We start from the raw sequence: 18067 nt of genomic DNA, 5'->3' as shown, positions 1-18067 counted from the left end.
CTATGAAATTACGTTTCTCCTGAGTTCCACTTCCACCCTCTTTCATATTGTTTTTGGAGTTTGAGCACCTAAGGGTTACAAGCATAAAAGATGCAACTGCATTCCACAAAACCCAGCAGCCCCAGACTTGTGAATACGGCTCAGGGATTGTCTACATAAATGCCCTGTCAGTACCTTGTATTACTGCCCATCTATAACTCAAGAACACCCTTCCCCTGAGATTACAATAGAAAAGGGATTACTTTTCATTGGCTTTCAGTGTCCCACTAATAGAAGTGGAGGCTTAACGATTACTAGCTGAACAGCTGTATCTTCCTTCATGAGAAATTCACGAATTCTAAGAACCAACATTTTTATGACCAGGGCATGTTAAGCAGTACACAGTTATTTCTACTCTATTGTGCATTTCTAATTAAAATAAGCTCAGTACACATTTTACTTCTTTCTCAAGACAAAAATCATCTTTGAATAATATTCTGAAGGGTGACTGTTTTCATTTGTTCTCCCCCTAATGAGAGGTAATCACAAATAGAACTTTCAGAAACCTCCCATACAGGTACAAAAGGGATTTGGTGGTCATGGGAATGCTGCATCGAGAGAAAATACTTGCAGAGGACATACGGTTCTCTGCTAGAGCTGATGACTATCAGTAGATCTCACTTAGCGTAACAACTTAAGCAGAAAACCCAGCACAAACTCTGCTCTGTGACAGCATTTCCCCAAATCTGTTCTTTGGAACACTGTGTCTGTGGAATTGTTTTTAGGTATCAGAACAAGCAACTTTGGGAAACATTTTTGTCTTTGGAGAGTTTCATTTCCTGAAGGACTTCTCAGAGCCTTTAGTGTGCCCATACTCCTGGTATGTCTTCCAGAGAAGGGTATTTGCTTCCCAAATATGTATGTTCACAGAAGGACCAGCATGCTATGGAACATACTTGATGAAATACTGCTCTGTCAAATATTGCTCTATCAAGTGTACTGATAAGCCAGGAGAGGAATGGTCCAGAGACAATGGAATTGTTCAGCAGTATCAACAACTACTATCTTTCCCAAGTCCATTCACAGAATTGGGTCCTACCATTCGAGTCTGCATGACAAAGCAGTAAATGTTTGTGGGAGGTCTAGGTCCACATGAACTAGGGCTCATTAATGAAGAGGACTTGTCAGAGAAAAGATATCAGAAACCTAAGTTCAAAGGCCAAAAAAAGTTCTGGGAAAAGAAAGGCACAGAACCAAGAGTGGAGATAGAATGGAACTGAAAACAAGGAAATAGAAGACAAGATACAAATAGGAGGTGACTTCCGGGCAAGATGGCGGAGTAGAAGGACGCTTGTAAGCCACCCTCTCCCACAAATACACCAAGACCCACATCTACAGACCCACTCAGCCAACCAGAGCACCTGCGGAACTCCGACAGATCATCGCCCTCTTCAAAAGATAAAGACGCCAAAAATCTGGTAGGAGAAAAGGAAAAAAGAAAGAACAAAAGGCAAAGCAGCGCGGGACGGGTCCCGCGGGGAGGGAGCGGCAAAGGAGGACTGGCGCTTGCTCGCTGGGTCTCCCCTCTCCAACCGAGAGGCCAGCGGGACGGAGGGGGGGCCTCCGAGGCTCGGATCTGTACAGAGCAGCCCTTGTCTGACAGAACTAAGTTAAACGGGCACAGAGCGTCCCCCCGACACCCAGCCTGAGACGCGGGCCGGCAGCGGCGGGCAGGGCCAGGCTGCACAAGCCGGGCATAGGACGGGGGCGGCTGCAGGGAGGCAGCACCGGGGGACTGCAAGGGGCTGGGCGCCGGGGCTGTGGGTGTACAGGACAGAACAACCTGGGCCCTCCATAAAACCGCAAGGTTGATGTGCTCTCGGGGGAAGGGTGCATACCCCCATCTCTGAAAACCCGCGGAAACTTTTCAGGGGAAGAGGGGCGGGGCCCAGGCAGAGCCGCCATATTCTCCGGCGCTTAACACCCAGGCGGGGGCAGAGACGAAACCTGCGTCCACACCAAAGGGCTTAGCAGCCTCAAGGGCCAGACTGAGACGGGCCTACAGCTCTGGGCAGATAGGACCCTTCCATTCTGGTACCCCAGAGAACTTGCTCCACAAAGACAAACAAGCAGCTGGGTCTTGGCTCGGAGCAGGGAGGAGGCTGCCCCTCGGTCTTCCCCGAGCCCACACTCGGAGCGCGACCCGGGCGGAGCGCCGACCGGGGCGGAGCGCGACCGGGGCGGAGCGCCGGCGCAGAGCGCGCAGCCGCACAGAGCAGAGGAGCTACCGGCAGCGCAGGCAGGGGGAGAGCGGCCCCCCGCCTGTCGGGCAGGAACACAACCCCTGACCGAGGTGCTGGGAAGGGGCACGACCCGCCCTCCTGCCTGGCCAGTCTGCAACATCTGTCTGCGGCATCCAGAGGGGCAGTGACCCGCCCGCCCACAGCAGAGGAGAGCTGCATCTGACCCCATGTTAGGAGGAGGCACGATCTACTTGCCGACAGGTGCTGGGAGCAGCACAGAAGAGGGCGCCAACGGAGGGCCTATGAAAACAAGCTGAGCTTCCAAAACAGGACGAAGACAGAAGGACTTCACATTAAAAGCACACAGACTCCAGGAGAACACCGACAACCCCCCCCCTTTTTTTTTTTTTTTGGTTTTTGTTTTGCTTTGTTTTGTTTTTTTGTTTTCTGTTTTTGTTTCTGTTTTGTTTTGTTTTAATCGGTTTTTACCTGTTCTATTTTCAATTACTCTTTTAATTTTTACTTCTTAATTCATTTCTATTTCTCTTGGGTTTTGATGTCCTGTTATTGATTAGACACAGGCTTCAAACACATATATTCATCTCCCCACCCCCCCCCTTTTTTTTTTAAGGTTTTAAAAGCACTTCTCCACCCGATTAATACTCTGCTACAACCCGTTCTTCTATTATTCATTATACATTGTTTTCAAACCCTCTTTCTCCCTTCTTTTAAAAATCTTTCTCTCTTATTCTTTTCTCTTTTTTTCTTTTTTTTCCTAAGTTCTATTCCTAAATAGGCATTAGATAGATAAAATCCTTAAGATCCAAAATAGACAACTGATACTCCATAAACCACAGTCCCAGAGAGGTATGAGCAAGATGAAGAAGCAGAGAAACCTTTCCCAATTAAAAGAACAAGAGGAATCCCCTGAAAGAAAGATCAATGAAATAGACATCGATAGCCTACTAGATCAAGATTTCAAAAAAGGAGTGATCAAATTGCTGAAGGAATTAAAAGAGATAATGCTTAGAGAAATAAAATATGTCAAAAATGAAATTGAAGCTATAAAGAAGAACCAAGCAAAATGGGAAAACTCAATGACAGAGATGAGGAATGATCTAACAGCTGTGCAAAGCCGACTAATTAATGCAGAGGAACGAATTAGTGATCTAGAAGACAGGGCAACAGAAAGCACCCATTCAGAAGAACTACAAGATAAGCAAATAAAAAATAATGATAATAGCATAAGGGACCTATGGGATAATATAAAGCGTCCCAATCTTCGCATAATAGGGGTCCCAGAAGGGGAAGAAGGATCAAAGGGGATTGAAAAGGTTTTTGAAGAAATCATGACTGAAAACTTCCCAAACTTAAAGAAGGAATCAGATATCCAAGTACAGGAAGCTCAGAGGGTCCCAAACAAGAAGAACCCAAATAGACCCACACCAAGACATATCATAATCAAGATGGCCAGAGTCAAGGATAAAGAAATGATTCTAAAGGCAGCTAGAGAAAAGCAAAGAGTGAACTACAAGGGAACCCCCATAAGGCTCTCAGCTGATTTCTCTACACAAACACTACAGGCCAGAAGGGAGTGGCAAGATATATTCAAAGCCCTGAATGAAAAAAAGATGCAGCCTAGGATACTTTATCCAGCAAGGCTATCCTTTAGGATAGAAGGAGAAATAAAGAGTTTCATAGACAAAAAAAAGCTGCAGGAGTTTAGCAACACTAAACCCATGCTAAAAGAAATATTGAAAGGGCTATTCTAAATAGAAAAGCAGCAGGATGCTACAGAAATGAGAAACTCACAACTGGAAAGGTGATAACTCATGAATTACAAATAAAGAAAACACGAAATTACAAAAGAAGACATACAAATCACTGAGAGTGGGAGAGGGAGGCAGGGAAATATAGAATTTTTTTTCTTTCTTTTTTTTAAACTTTTTTAACAGTAGGATGGGTTTGAGATCATATTATTATCAGTTTATTAAAAACGGGTATAGGTTAATAGATTTACAAAAAAGGGTAACCACAAGTCAAAAATTTACAAGGGAGTCACAAAAATTAAATAAAATCCATGATAATACAAAGGAAAATTACCAAACCACAAAAGGAAGAAGAAAGGAACAAAGAGGATATACCAATTCAACTGCAAAGATAAGTTCAAAATGGCAATACACACACATCTATCATTAATTACTGTAAATGTTAATGGACTAAATGCTCCAGTCAAAAGACATAGAGTGGCAGACTGGATAATAAAGCAAGAACCTTCAATATGCTGCATACAAGAGACCCACTTTAGGGAGAAGGACACATATAGATTGAGAGTGAAAGGATGGAAAAGGATATTCCATGCAAATGGAAAAGCCAAAAAAGCAGGTGTTGCAGTACTGATTTCAGACAAAATAGACTTTAAAACAAAGGCCATAAAGAAAGATAAAGAGGGACATTTTATAATGATTAAAGGAGTGATACAAGATGAAGATATTACACTCGTTAATATATATGCACCCAATATAGGAGCACCTAAGTACATACAAGAATTACTAACAGAGATAAAGGGGGATATTGATGGGAATACAATCATAGTTGGAGATTTTAACACTGCATTAACATCACTAGACAGATCTTCCAGACAGAAAATAAACAAGGCAACAGAGAAATTAAATACTACAATAGAAAAACTAGATTTGGTGGATATTTTCAGAGCTTTACACCCCCCAAAAATAGAATATACATTCTTTTCAAGTGCACATGGAACATTTTCCAGGATTGATCATGTACTTGGACACAAAAGAAACCTCAACAAATTTAAGAAGATACAAATTATCTCAAGCATCTTTACTGACCACAATGCCATGAAACTGGAAATCAACAACAGAGAAACAAAGGAGAAAAAAAGAAAAGCATGGAGATTAAACAATATGTTATTGAAAAAACAATGGATCAATGAGGAAATCAAAGCTGAAATTTAAAAATACCTTGAGACAAATGATAATGAAAGCACAACCACTCAAAACCTATGGGACACAGCAAAGGCAGTGCTAAGAGGGAAGTTTATAGCAATACAGGCCTTTCTCAAAAAAGAAGAACAATCTCAAATAAACAAGTTAACCCACCACCTAAATCAATTAGAAAAAGAAGAACAAAAAGCCCCAAAAAGCAGCAGAAGGAAGGAAATAATAAAGATCAGAGAGGAATTAAATACAATAGAGATTAACAAGACCATAGAAAAAAATCAACCAAACCAAAAGTTGGTTTTTTGAAAAAGTAAATAAAATCGACAAACCTCAGGCCAAACTCACAAAGAAGAAAAAAGAGAGAGCACAAATTAGCAAAATAAGAAAGGAAAATGGAGAAATTACAACAAACAAAATAGAAATACAGAATATCATACGAGAATATTATGAAAAACTATATGGAACCAAACTGGATAACCTAGAGGAGATGGACAAGTTTCTGGAAACATACTGTCCACCAAAACTGAATCAAGAAGAAACTGAACACTTGAACAATCCGATCACTAGAAAGGAAATAGAAATAGCAATTAAAAACCTCCCTACAAATAAAAGTCCAGGACCAGACGGCTTCACCGGGGAATTCTACCAAACATACAAAGAAGAACTCATACCAGTCCTTCTCAAACTCTTCCAGACGATTGAAAAGGAGGGAATACTCCCAAACTCTTTCTATGAAGCCACCATCACCCTGATACCAAAACCAGGCAAAGACACTACAAAAAAAGAGAATTATAGGCCAATATCACTGATGAACATAGACGCCAAAATCCTCACCAAAATTTTAGCAAATAGAATCCAACAACACATAAAAAAGAATATACATCATGACCAAGTGGGGTTCATCCCAGGGACACAAGGCTGGTTCAACATACGCAAATCAATCAATGTAATACATCACATCAACAAGAGAAAGGACAAAAACCACATGATCATCTCAATCGATGCAGAAAAAGCATTTGATAAAATTCAACACCCATTTATGATAAAAACTCTCGCCAAAGTGGGTATAGAGGGAACATATCTCAACATAATAAAAGCTATATATGACAAACCTATAGCCAGCATAGTTCTCAATGGTGAAAAACTCAAAAGCTTCCCACTAAAATCTGGGACAAGACAAGGATGCCCACTATCACCACTCCTATTCAATATAGTCCTGGAAGTCCTAGCCACAGCAATCAGGCAAGAGAAAGAAATAAAAGGGATCCAAATTGGAAAAGAAGAGGTACAAGTGTCATTATATGCTGATGACATGTTACTATATATAGAAAACCCTAAAAGGTCCACAAAAAAGCTACTAGAGCTGATTGAAGAATTCAGCAAGGTAGCAGGTTACAAAATTAATGTTCAAAAATCAGTTGCCTTTCTTTACACTAACGATAAATCAACAGAAAAAGAAAGTAAAGAAACAATCCCCTTTAAAATAGCACCCAAAGTAATAAAATATCTGGGAATAAATCTAACCAAGGAGGCGAAAGAATTATACACAGAAAACTATAAACCATTGATGAAGGAAATTAAAGAAGACTTTAAAAAATGGAAAGATATTCCATGCTCCTGGATTGGAAGAGTCAATATTGTTAAAATGGTCACACTGCCCAAGGCAATCTACAGATTTAATGCAATCCCTATCCAATTACCCAGGACATATTTCACAGAACTAGAACAAATCATAATAAAATTTATATGGAACCATCAAAGACCTAGAATTGCTAAAGCATTACTGAAGAGAAAGAATGAGGCTGGAGGAATAACTCTCCCAGACTTCAGACAATACTATAGAGCTACAGTCATCAAGACAGCATGGTATTGGTACCAAAACAGACATATAGACCAATGGCACAGAATAGAGAGCCCAGAAATGAACCCACAAACTTTTGGTCAACTCATCTTCGACAAAGGAGGCAAGAATATACAATGGAATAAAGACAGTCTCTTCAGCAAATGGTGTTGGGAAAACTGGACAGCAGCATGTAAAACAATGAAGCTAGAACACACCCTTACACCATATACAAAAATCAACTCAAAATGGATTAAAGACTTAAACATAAGACAAGATACAATAAACCTCCTAGAGGAAAACATAGGCAAAACATTATCCAACATACATTTCAAAAATTTTCTCCTAGAAGAAATAAAAGCAAGAATAAACAAATGGGACCTAATGAAACTTACAAGCTTCTGCACAGCAAAGGAAACCAGAGATAAAACAAGAAGAAAACCTACGGAATGGGAGAAAATTTTTGCAAGTGAAACTGACAAAGGCTTGATCTCCAAAATATATAAGCAGCTCATACGACTCAATAAGAAAAAAATAAACAACCCAATCCAAAAATGGGCAGAAGACCTAAACAAGCAATTCGCCAAGGAAGACATACAAATGATCAAAAAACACATGAAAAAATGTTCAATATCACTAATTATCAGAGAAATGCAAATCCAAACTACAATGAGGTATCACCTCACACCAGTCAGAATGGCCGTCATTCAAAAATCCAAAAATGACAAATGCTGGAGAGGCTGTGGAGAAAGGGGAACCCTCCTACACTGCTGGTGGGAATGCAGTTTGGTGCAGCCACTATGGAAAACAGTGTGGAGATTCCTCAAAAGACTAGGAATAGACTTACCATATGACCCAGGAATCCCACTCCTGGGCTTGTACCCAGAAGGAAATCTACTTCAGGATGACACCTGTACCCCAATGTTCATAGCAGCACTATTTACAATAGCCAAAACATGGAAACAGCCTAAATGTCCATCAACAGGTGACTGGATAAAGAAGAGGTGGTATATTTATACAATGGAATACTACTCAGCCATAAAAACCGACAACATAATGCCATTTGCAGCAACATGGATGCTCCTAGAGAATGTCATTCTAAGTGAAGTAAGCCAGAAAGAGAAAGAAAAATACCATATGAGATCGCTCATATGTGGAATCTAAAAAACAAAAACAAACAAACAAACAAAAACAAAGCATAAATACAGGACAGAAATGGACTCATGGACAGAGAATACAGACTTGTGGTTACTTGGGGAGGGGGGGCGGGGTAGAGGGTGGGAAGGGATAGACTGGGATTTCAAAATTGTAGAACAGATAAACAAGATTACACTGTATAGCACAGGTAAATATACACAAAATGTTATGATAAAAAAAAAAGATACAAATAGGAGAAGAGGAGCAGCTCTGAAAATAAACCCACATATTCTCTGAGCATCCACCAGGCACTCCCTGCTGGGTAGACAGGTATATCTTGCTGGGATAGGACCCTATATCTAGGTCTACATTGTCCTTCATGGAGTCCAGACAAGCCTCCTCCCTATTTCTTTGTAGCCTTGACTGGCTGACCACAGCTTGGCCAATGATAGATCTTCCCAAAATCTTACCTTGTCCCAGTCACTGACTAATCCAATCACAAAGCTACCTGTATACGTACAGATTATATATACATACACATCTGTATGTATATATATGCAGATCATATGAGTCACTCCAAAACTCAAGATGAGTACGCCAATGATAAGAAGTATGATTCTAGACTGCTCCCCAAGTCCCTTTTAACAGTTAGAACAAGGAATAGAGCCCCAGGCATGACTATCCCGCATCTGTGAGCCTCCCATGTTGCTGGACCTCAAACCATCCTCAATTCTCCAGCCTCTGCCTTTGGTTTAGTCAATGCTTCTGTCTGATCCCTATACCCAAGTTCCAACTCACCCCCTCCCCCAAGTATCCCTAAATTTCCTTTGGGCCAGAGCCTTGACTTTGATCCCTCAACCTCTGCATAAGTACCACTTACCTGAAAAAGTTGAGATAATGGTCCACTGTGGATTCATTATTGCTACAGCCTTCTCACAGAGTAGAATTTGACTATTTCACCTTGGAGAGCAATTTCACTGCATCTCTGCCTCTCAGCTACACCAGCCCCTTACACCTGTGACCTGCTCACTTGAGTGAGACCCCCAGGGCCTAAGAGCTGCCTGCTTTCTTCTTTCTACTGTCTCCTTCTGCAACGTTGATTTCCAAGAGGAGTTGGCTAGCTTTCTGTATCTGTGCTAAGATGCTAGGGTGTTTCATTAGTCAAAGTTCACTGGCATCACTTTCATGTGGGGACTCTCAATCTTTATTCCAGAATAACTGTAGTATCACCATTCTCTGTTCAAGGTCCATGCAGGGGTGCCATAACCTGCTTAACATATCTGGTATCTCCATGTCTGAGATCAAGGACTTCAGCTTAAGCATTTATAGTCAACTAGCAAGTCTTTTATGGAAGAATCAGAAGAATTGGCATCTCAGTGTTCCATTACTGTCTGGTCACCGCACCTAACTTACACTCAGAGAGAGATATCCACATGCTTTGGTCTCTTTTAGCTCGTTAATCCCACAGAAAAATACACAGAATCGATAATATTCCACAGCTCAGTACCAGACTTTCATAACAGTAAACAAATCTAATATCAAGATTTTACTGTGGTATTGGTACAAAAAAACAGAGAGATCAATGGAATAGAATAGAGAGCACAGAAATAAAACCACAAACCTACATTCAATCTATGACAAAGAAGGCAAGGACATAACAATGAAGAAAAGACAGTCTCTTCAGCAAGTGGTGAAAAAGCTGGACAGCTACATGTACATCAGTGAAATTTGAACACAACCTCACACCATACAGAAAATTAAACTCGAAGTGGTTTAAAGACCTAAATATAAGATATGACACCATAAAACTCCTAGAACAGAACACAGGTAAAACATTCTTGGACATAAATCATACCAATATTTTTTTAAGTCCAATCTCCCAAGGCAAAAGAATTAAAAGCAAAAATAAATTAATGGGACCTAATCATTTAAAAGCTTTTGCAGAGCAAAGGAAAACATCAACAAAAGGCAACAAGGGATTAAAATCCAAAATATAAAAACAGCTCATACAACTCAATATCAAAAAAAAAACCTATCAAAAATTGGGCATGAGACCTAAATAGACAGCTCTCCAAAGAAGACATACTGTTGGCCAACAGGTACATAAACAGATGCTCAACTTCCCTATTAGAGAAATGCAAATCATAAGCAGGTATCATTTCACACCAGTCAGAAAGTCTACAAATAATAAATGCTGAGAGGCTGTGGAGAAAAAAGAGCCCTAAAAGGGAACTGACATCAGGCAGGCCAGCCAGCCATGGCAGCAATCCTCACTACCACTCCTTGGAGAGGAAAGCTACCATTTATAGAGGGATTGACATCAGACTGGCTCATCAGTTACCAGGGAAAACAGTGAGGGCAGGGCACAGGGAGCCAAGCAAGTAGGCAGCTACTGATTAAGCCCTATAATTAAGAAGATTGGATAGTCATGTGAATGAAGCAGGCCTGGTCGAGCAGAGGCTATCCAGAGAGCCTGAGAACAGCCACCTTGAACGGCCTGACCGTCAAGTATCTACCTTTTCTGAACCTGTTTCTCTTCCTACTAAATGGAAGTAACAGCTATCTCATTAAATTTTCAAAGCACGTGCGTGCACGCACACGCATACAGGACTACTACTCAGCCATAAAAACGAATGAAATATTGCCATTTGCAGCAACACAGATGGACCTAGAGATTATCATTCTAAATGAAGTAAGTCAGACAAAGGAAAACAAGTATTATATATCATTTATACGTCGAATTTAAAAGATAATATGCAAAACAGACTCACAGAAAACAAATTTACAAAATTGCCAAAGGTGAAGGGAGGGATTAGAAGTATGGGATTAATAGATACAAACTACTATACATAAAACAGATTAGCAACAAGGATTTACGGCATAGCACAGAGAACTATATTCAATATCTTGTAATAACCTACAATGAAAATATGAAAGCATATAACCGAATCACTTTACTGTACAGTTGAAATTAACACAATATTGTAAATCCACTATACTTCAATCTTTTAAAAAGGTACAAAAATAGATGTGTCTGCTTTGCCACTTACCTTAGATAAAGTATCCATTGGGCTGCAAGTCTTGGAGTTGCCCAGCCAGGAGACGGAAGAAAGAGCCGGCAGAGACAGATACATCAACAGTGTACAGGACAGGGGATTTTACACGCCTAAAACACAGGTCCTGGAGCGACAACCCACTGTAGATGGACGGCCGGCAGGCAGGCTGGCCCGCCACGGCAGCAGTCCTTACTACTGCTCCGTTTACAGGGGGAATTGACATCAGGTAGGCTCATCAGTTACCAGGGAAACCAGTGGGGTGGGGCGGGGGGAGCCAAGCAAGTAGGGAGTTACTGATTAAGCCCTGTAATTAAGAAGATTGGATAGTCATGTGAGTGAAGCAGGGCCTGGTCTAGCGGAGGATATCCAGAGAGCCCGAGAACAGCCACCTTGAACGGCCCGGCCCGACCGTCAAGTAGCTACCTTTTCTGAGCCAGTTTCTCTTCCCACTAAAGGGGGTAACAGCTATCTCATTAAGTTCTTGAAGGGTTCAAACAGATAAGGTACGAGGTATCTGTCACTTTACCTTGCTGTATTGCCGGCGCTCGAGACGCCGGCGGGCTGGCAGGTTCGCGGATTCGGACAGACCGGAGAACACGGGCGGAGCCGGAGGTATCTGACACGCTGTTCCTGCGGAGCGGCCACACCGGACTGCGATGGCGGTGGACCGCGGCAGCCACGTCCCGCCCGCCTTATATAGCAAGGCGAAAGCCGGCACCTAGCCAACTACGCGAATCACGTGGGCTAGCCATTGCGCTTGCGCAGCGCAAGTCACCTTTACATAACAACACAAGGGTACTGCGCATGCGGGATAGCACTGCTAAGCACTGCTGGGCACTGACATCTGCAGAGGGAGCCTGACACTCCGTTTTCTCTACATTTGCTCATGACGAACATGTATTAAGGTGTACTTTTTTTTATTAATATGAAGAACACTAACTTTACATTTGCAGATTTGTAGATTTCAGAATTTGAAATAATCACTTACACTTCAAAGAAAAGAAAAACTCACAGTAGTGGAAGGCCCATGTGACTGCTCAACAAAGCCACGTTGAAAAGTGATTATCTACCTCACCTGACCCACTACTCCTCTACTCCAAAGATCTCCCTGAAAAACAGTAATAGTAAAAGCAGAACCCAAGAAGCAAACCAGAAAATGAGACTGTTTAGCAATGTACTGTGAATTGAAAAGGCAGGAAGGGATTAGGGTACAGGGAAAGCGTTACACAGAGGTTTGCTATGAAGTAGTAACTAAGCTGGCTTGAAGAAGTCCCTGGCCAGATTAAAAGCAAATTCAGTTAAAAACTGGAAAATATGAGTCACAAATACAATGAAGCTCTCTAAACATCTTGGCCATGATGGAACAAGAGAAATAGGGCATTTAAGAGAAATTACAAGGTTGCAATGCTGTGTTGGAGTAAAAAATCAGTACCAATGAAGTCTTGTTATTTTTTTCTAGAACAGCATGTTCCCAGAGGCAGTTAAAGGGCTGCTGTGGTGTGTAGCAATCAAAACTTAGTACCCATCTTCCTTTTCAAAAACCCATTTGTCCTCATGGATTTCCCCTCACGCCCTTTCTATACCACACCTAAGAAATCCCGGAAGCAAATAGGAGTTAACTAGGTACCCTGGCCTCACAGCTGCTCAGCTTTCCACTCTCGGGGGTGGAGCCAGAGTCCGCAGCAGAGAGAACAGACTGAAGGCACGGGGTCATCAGCATCACTCTCCCCCCAGCTGGTACCAAGCAAGCTGGGGCAAAAGGTATATCCACAGGCTGGGCTCCCAATGGCATGTCAGAGACCTTCTCCACTGTCTTCCCACTGTTTCAATTTATGTGTTGTGTTGGGCAAAAATTTTGAGACTGAAAACAGAGCCTAGGGGAAGAAGAACAAATCTAGTATTTTGCACCCAGGGTCCAGGTGTGCCCTCCACCACCACTGAAGAGGTGAAAGAGATATGCTTAAATATGAACCTTTTCAACAATTATCAGTCGTGCATACTTTGTTTTATTGCTCTGAAGCAAAGTCCCTATTCGCTGTCTACTGGTAAAATGTCTGTGTTTACAGCAATGTCGGTTCTCTGCCATTCCCCAAAGCTGGGCTTGAGCACCTCTTAAAATGCAGCGAACAGTTACTCAAAATTCCCTTGTGATGTTGTTGCTGGTTTTCTGTTCTGATGGCTGCCACTATAATCCAAGTCCTAATGAGCCCTGGCCTGAAACTTGACAGCTGCCCCTAATAAATACCGCAGCCTCTGCGCTGCCATGCACAAGCACACAAGAATAACCTTTCCCCATGCCTGTGGCTAGCTCCTGTCTTCCCACCTCCACTTCTCCATCAAACCACAATCCTACTGCCCTCAGCGCCTTGCCTGGGACTCATTTTTAATCACAACTTAACTTCCTCTTTTCCGTACCTGGGATTGGAGTCTAAGAGCCTCCGAGCTGTAAGAGGGCTCTGGGACATGATGCATTTGCTCCGATAGTTCCCAGTGTGCCTGCAAACACCTGCAACGGAATCATCTGGGAACTGGTTAAATGCAGATTCCTGGACCTACTCCATCAAAATCTTTAGGAAATAAGCCCCTGAATACATTTTTTAAACAATTTCCCCAGGTAGTATGCCCATTCAATTTGAGACCCAGAGACTACTCCAACCTCCTCATTTGATAAATAATGACCTTCATCTACTGAGCCTAGTCTGTGTGCCAGGCCCATTACATGCATTAACTTGTTTAATCCTCACAATGTCTGATAAAATGAGTGCTATTCTTAACTATTATTTTCTCTATTTTACAGATAAAGAAATCAAGTCTTCTAGAAGTTAATTAATTCACCTAAGGTCACACTGGAAGTGGTAGAGATAGGACTCAAACCCAGGTATGACTGAGACCCAGAGAAATGTACTCCTAGACTCAGAGGCTGCAGAATGAAAGGCATGACCGGTCTGGCGTGACCAGTGCTGACCAGGTCACCTTTAGAAGTTTACACTCCATTCTAATCCTATGCTACACGAGTGGTCTTGGCATGCCTGCTTTCAGGGCACCAAGAGACTGAGAGCACTTGATGTGTTAGTGTAGCTAGTGGGCCCGGATCACTCAGGAAAAAAATCATAATGTCAATATGTCTTCAACAACAGAACCTTTTGGTCTTGTTCATTTCAGATTTTTGCCTCTACTTCCGATTTCCCTGGCTGGGTAGGAATAGTCTCAAGGAGACTAAAAACAAACAAAATAAAGCACCCCACCCAACCCAGCAAGTGTTTCCATCATGCCTGGTGGAAAGTGTTTTTGTGATGATAAACAGTTTCATTACCTCTTCAATAGGCCCTTTATTAGTAATTGCTTTTGAGAAAATTACAGTCTGGGGTTCAACTCAAGCACCACTCAGAGATGTGAGCAAGGTCTCCCAGGTGTAATTCAGATGCTTCGAAGGAAAGCAATCTTTCTGATGATACAAAGCCCCTCTGAAAATTACTTAACCTCACAGGTTTTCTCCAATGGAGTTGTTTTCATCGCAATCTCTCCCTTCCTTGCGTCTTATACTGTCTGATTGAAAAAGACCAAAAAAAAACCAAAACGGTAAATTGGTAGTTGTTTCATTAATATAGTGGGTGGATACAGAGATACCAAATAAATGAATGTAATAGTAACTGATGCCCAGGGCTCTTCCCCACCTTGGATACACCATCCATCCATCCACAGCAGAGCTGGAACCTCCCAAACCTCTGTGGTCCCAGAACATCTTATGGTCCATGGATATTGTGCACAGTTCACACCAAGGGAAATCTTTTCATATCACCATATGGGAAGTCTCCTAGGTGATGTTTCAGGAGGCTCAGGGGCACAGTGACAGTCTTGCAAGAAAGGAAAGAGTTTATATTGTTTACAAAAAAAATAGAATGACCCTGACTTCACCATTACTCAACACAGATTGAAATCTTTACTGCAGGTTGCCACCAAGTCCAAACTTGTCTCCAGTAATTTCTAGAAGTTTATCTTAAAAGACTACTTACTCCACATTCTTCCTCTCAAAGATATGGAAATTATATTACCCATCACTTTTTTCCAAAAGGTAAACATTATGCATCTCCATATCATATTGGCCAATTTCCCCGTGCCCTTGATAGCAAGGTTAGATGATTAGATTAGCTACCCAGAGCACCACACACATGTTCACACCATCTATCACCATGCCTCACACTGGTTAGAATAATCAAAATGATGTCAGAGCATCTTCACAATATAGAAAAGTGTCTATAAACTGGTACTGACTTTCCATATTTCTATATCTCTGTATGTATGACAGGTCCAGAGAGGAGGGCTCCTTTTAGAGGTAACGCCTTCTGATACTTGTTATGTAAGTTGGGGGTTGCAGAACTGGGCACTTCGCGATTTCCTTACTCTGGAGGGATAGTTCTGTAGCTCAGGTGCCAGTGATCAGGGACCACAGCCCCCAGCTGGCTAGAGTCATGGTTGACAGAATAGAGAAAATGTTTCCATTCAATTATGCTTTTTTAAAAAATCTTAATCTGTACGTGGTTTACTGAGGCATTTTACCTCACTGAAGTAGACACATGACAAGATTTTTTTTACCAAATAATTTTCCCAATTATGTTATGTAAAATTCCTATTTCTCATCCAATAATGTCATTTTAGGAAGATTCTATAGCTTTTTGGTCCAGTTTAACATTATATCCCATTCAAAACCTTTTCTTCATCCCACTGCTGGTTAGACTTGAGTGGCCCGAGGTGTCTCACTGGGTACACACTTCCCCCCTCCCTCTTCTAGATTCTAACTCCTCCTTTGCTAAGGCAGGACAGAGGGATGGGAAGTGAGCTGTTATGACTGCAAAACCAATTACCACCATAACAAATTAAAACAATAATAATTCCATATATTATCTTTTAGAGTTTCTGTGGAACAAGAATTCAGGAGCCATCCAGCTGAGTATTTCCGGCTGAGCATAACGCAGGAGGTGGCAGTCAGAAGTTGACTGGGGCTGCAGTCACTTGACAGCTAGACTCAGGCTGGAAGACCCACTTTCCAGGTGGCTCACTCGTATGACTGGCAGGTTGGTGCTGGTTGCTGGCGGGAGGCCTCAGTTCCTCTCTCCACGGGCCTCTGTGCAGTGCTACTTCGACATCCTCACAGCATGGCCGCTGGCTCCTGCAGAATAAAGCCATCCAAGAAACCAAGGTGGATGCTATCATGTATTTTATAAGGCAGCCCAGCAAGTCTCACCTTGTTTCTTCCACAATATTCTGCTGGTCACACAGACCAGCTCTGCTCCCATGCAGGGAGGACTACACAAGACTATGACTGATTACTAGGAGGTGAGGAGTACTGTGGGCTTCCGGAAGGTTGCTACCACAATGGAAAATGTCTTCTCACATATATGAGGGAGGTCTCATCTCTGTTCTTGTTGATTTTCTCTTCTTACACTAACACTCCCTGACCATCAGTGTCTTCTGTGTAGTAGGCTTCCAAATGAGCGTATATTGTGGAGTCCTCGCCAGGCTTCCGGGAGGACCACTGCAGAGTTTCCAGACATGGGAAATTTGACTCTCAACCTCTTTCATCACTTCTCCAGTATCTCCCACCAGCAGTCAATGTCACAACTTTTTCCAACTGAGGTCCCTGTACCCAGAAAGCCTTCCTCCCTGGTGAAGATACACACACTGGGCCAAGCTACCTTCAGTTGTATCCTTCCAACCCTTGGGAAACTCTTGTTTCCTTGACATGCCAGGTGTCAGCATGCAAGTGCCCTATTGCTGTCCCATCTCTCTGACCCACCTCTTCACTACAGTTCTCATTCCCCTGCTCAGACAGGCACGGAAGCCCAGGAACAAGTTGTCAAAATGAGAAAAAAAAGTAAGGCAGTCTTCACTTGTCGAAAACACCTACTATCTTTACAGATGACTCTCCTGGAGCCCCGCCTCCTTGTGTATCGGGAGGAGAAGGAAAATTTCCCCAAATCCCAGAGAACTATGGTGACTCTCTCCCTCCCCCAAGCTTCCTTCACAGAGCAGGCAGGCAGTGATTCGTGGTAATGGCGCTGATTACCCTGTATGGAGGTTTCTGACTTCAGCTCCAGGCTGTTCGTTTGCAGCTCTCTCTAGAATTGTGGGAGGATTTAGCAACTTTGGTTTTCAGCTGGGGCCCTAGTTTAATGATTCCAGAAGCAGTTTCATTAAGTTAAGCATAAATAATATCCAATCAGCCATGTCAGAGAATTACATCTGACTTAGAGTAAGACTTTCTTTGTACCTTATCTTCTCTTTCTCTTCCTATGACATTTTAGAATGCTTCTCTTGATTCTTTTCAAGTCCACCAGAGAGGCTTCGTTGGTGACAAACTAAATCAAGGAGAGGAAGTAAGTTGTATCTCAGATATCAAAGCAAGACCAACTGTAGGCTCCGTGGAAAAGTGAGTCCTGATAATTAATGTCTGCCAGGGGTAGACTGGAGGGAAAAGGCAACAGTCATATTGATTATTTCCTGGCCATAATACATACTCTTCTGATATTCCAATGCAAAATTCCTTTAGTTCTTTTTCCTCTGTAAAGAGAATTTTTCTAAAATGTATGGGCCAGCATATGTGTGAACTATTTGTACTGGAACAGCTCCTATCCCCATGTCTGTGCCCACCAGGGTCCACAGTTTTTTACCTTCAGATTTTTACCCAAAATTCCTTTAGCTTTTATTTCAAACACAATTGTACATTCTGAGTACCTTTAGCCCGAATGCTGAGACCCAACTAAAATTCAATCAAGTCACAAGGAGTTTCTAAAATGATGTTCCAATTATCTTGCACAGGATTGTCAATTATGAAGCCCATGAATAATT

General features: G+C 42.1%; 2 long non-coding RNA genes across 3 annotated transcripts in view; one reads left to right on the top strand and one right to left on the bottom strand.

Annotated features, from left to right (window-relative positions):
• LOC107034242 (uncharacterized) overlaps positions 1 to 11902 on the bottom strand; it is a 156519-nt gene extending 144617 nt beyond the window's left edge. For both annotated transcript variants that reach the window (XR_012077481.1, XR_012077479.1), the window contains exon 1: positions 11748 to 11902. This is a non-coding gene — a long non-coding RNA (uncharacterized lncRNA). The remainder of the gene's footprint in view (positions 1 to 11747) is intronic.
• Positions 1159 to 16368, top strand: LOC140699355 (uncharacterized). The gene is made up of 4 exons (XR_012077482.1): positions 1159 to 1457; positions 14019 to 14099; positions 15528 to 15554; positions 16131 to 16368. It is a non-coding gene; the product is annotated as an uncharacterized lncRNA (long non-coding RNA).
• Positions 16369 to 18067: the final 1699 nt, after the last annotated feature.

Source organism: Vicugna pacos, chromosome 11 (genome assembly GCF_048564905.1).
Source record: "Vicugna pacos chromosome 11, VicPac4, whole genome shotgun sequence".
NCBI classification, from domain to species: domain Eukaryota; kingdom Metazoa; phylum Chordata; class Mammalia; order Artiodactyla; family Camelidae; genus Vicugna; species Vicugna pacos.
The sequence above is the reverse complement of the archived record's forward strand: the minus strand, read 5'-3'. Positions and strand labels throughout refer to the sequence as shown.